Here is a 2887-nt window from a genome sequence, read left to right on the forward strand (position 1 = left end):
ACAAGGGATGTGGGGACAGGGGACGTGGGGACAGGGACAAGGGACAAGAAGGGGGACAAAAGGATGAGGACAGGGATGGGGTTGGGGACAAGGGACAGGGACATGGGGACAGGGTTGGGACAAGGGACAGGGGGATGGGGACAAGGGACAGTGACAGGGACAAGGGACAGACAGGAGAGGGGACAGGGGAGGGACAGAGGGACAGTGACAAGGGACACGGATGTGGGGACAGGGACAAGGGACAGGGATGGGGACAAGGGACAGAGAAGAGGGACAGAGGGACAGTGACAAGGGACACGGATGCGGGGACAGGGACAGTGACAAGGGACAGGGACAGGGGACAAGGGACAGGGGGACAAGAAGGGGGACAGGAATGGGGACAGGGATGGGGACAAGGGACAGAGAAGAGGGACAAGGAACGAGACAGAAATGGGGACAGACATGGGACAGGGACAGAAATGGGGACAGGAGGATGAGGACAGGAGAGGGGACAGGGGACAAGGGACGGGGACAGAGGGACAGTGACAAGGGACAGGGACATGGGGACAGGGACGGGACAAGAGACAGGGATGGGACAAGGATGGGGACAGAAATGGGGACAGGAGGATGAGGACAGGGACGGGGACAGGGGACAAGGGACGGGGACAGGGACGGGGACAAGGGACAGAGAACAGGGACAAGGCAAAGGGACAGGGGACAGGGATGGGGACACCAGGGGAGTGTGGGGGTGACACTGTCCCCAAGGAGGTGACAATGTCCCAAAGAGGGTGACACGGTGTGACACTGTGACAATGTCCCCAGAGGGGTGCAAATGTCCCCAAGGGGGGGTGGCACTGTGACACTGTCCCCCGGGGGGGGTGGCACTGTCCCCAAGGGGGTGACAATGTCCCCAAGGGGGGGGTGGCACTGTGACAATGTCCCCAAGGGGGGGGTGGCACTGTCCCCAAGGGGGGGTGGCACTGTGACAATGTCCCCAAGGGGGGGGTGGCACTGGCGCCGCTCTGTCGCCGCCGCTGACGGTGACAATTGCGACATTTGTCCCCCCCCATCCCCCCCCTCGGGTCAGGGCTCGCCCCCTCCCCCCCCCTCCCCCTTTTCCCGAAACACCAAAAAAAAATTTTCCAAAAAATTCCTAAAAAATTCCCCCCAAAAATCCCAAATTATAAAATTTCCTAAAATTTCCAAAAAAAAATTCCAAAACAACAATCCAAAAATTCCCAAAAATTACCCCAAAATATCCAACCCAAAAAAATCCAAAAAAATCCCCCAAAAATTCCCAAAAAAATCCCCAAAAAATCCCTAAAAAATAAAATCCCAAAAAAACAAATCCAAATTCCAAAAATCAACATTTCCCAAAAATTCCCCAAAAATTCCCAAAAATTCTAAAAATTCTCAAAATTCCCCCAAAATCCCCCAAAAATCCCCCAAAAATCCCCCAAAAATCCCCCAAAAATCTCCAAAAAATCTTCCAAAAATCTCCCAAAAATTTCCAAAAAAATTCCAAAACAAAAATTCCCAAAAATCCCCCCAAAAATCCCACAAAAATCCCTTAAAATTCCCAAAATCCCAAAAATTTCCAAAAAATCCCCAAAAAATCCCCAAAAAATCTCCCAAAAATTCCCAAAAAATCTCCCAAAAATCCCCCAAAAATCCTTAAAAAAATTCCCCCCAAAATGCCCCAAAATCTCCAAAACAATCCCTAAATAATCCCCCCAAAAATCCTAAAGATTTCCCCCAAAAAAATCCCCAAAAAATCCCAAAAATTTCCCCAAAAAATCCCCTCAAAAAACCCAAAAAATTTCCCAAAAATCCCTTTAAAAATCCCAAAAATTTTCAAAACCAAAAAAATCCCCCTAAAAATTTCCAAAAAATCCCCAAAAAATCTCCCAAAAAAAATCCCCCCAAAATCCCCAAAAATTCCCAAAAAATTCCCCCAAAAATCCCCCAAAATTCCCAAAAAATCCCCCCCAAAAATCCCCAAGAAATCCAAAAAAATCCCCCCAAAAATCCCAAAAATTCCCCGAAAAATCCCCAAAAAATTCCCCAAAAATTTCCAAAAAAATCCTCCCAAATATCCCCAAAAATCAAAAAAATTCCAAAAAATTCCCCCCAAATAATCCCCAAAAAATCCCCCCAAAAATCCCCTCAAAAATCCCCCCCAAAATTCCCCAAAAATCCCCAAAATCTCCCCCAAAAATACCAAAAAAATTCCCCAAAAAATCCCCAGAAAATTCCCCAAAAAATCCCCCAAATAACCCCCCAAAAAGTCCTAAAGATTTCCCAAAAAAATTCTCCCAAAAAATCCCCCCAAAATTAAAAAAAAATCCCCCCAAAATATCAAAAAAAATTTCCCCAAAAATCTCCCCAAAAAATTCCCACAAAATCCCCCAAAAATCTCCCAAAAAAATCCCCTCAAAAAATCCCAAAAAAATACCCAAAAAATCTTTAAAAATTCACATTTTTTTTCCCTTTTTTTTTTTTCCCCGATTTTTTTTCTGCGTGTTTTGTTTTTTTTTTTTATTTCCATCTCCTGAGAGAGTCTCCCCTCCCCCACCCCCCCCCCCCCAAAAAAAATAGGGGGAGGAGAAATAAAAATAAAAATAAAAATAATAAAAATAAAGAGCCGCCCCTCCCCCACCCTCAAACAAATACCAAAAAAAAAAAAAATCAAAATTTAATCAAAACGACCACAAAAAAAATTCCGAATTAATTAATTACAATGAGCTTAATTACAAATTGGGTGGGGGAGGGGTTTGAGGGGGGGGTGGGGGAGGGGAAAAAGGGGGTGGGGGAGGGGCTGGGGGGTGGGGGAGGGGTCACTGGGGGGTCCCCTCGGGGGTCCCGTCCAGGCCCCGCTGCTGCAGCTGCGCCCTGAGCACGGCGTTCT

The sequence above is a fragment of the Zosterops lateralis genome (assembly GCF_965231275.1).
Source record: "Zosterops lateralis genome assembly, chromosome: 31".
Lineage (NCBI taxonomy): Eukaryota > Metazoa > Chordata > Aves > Passeriformes > Zosteropidae > Zosterops > Zosterops lateralis.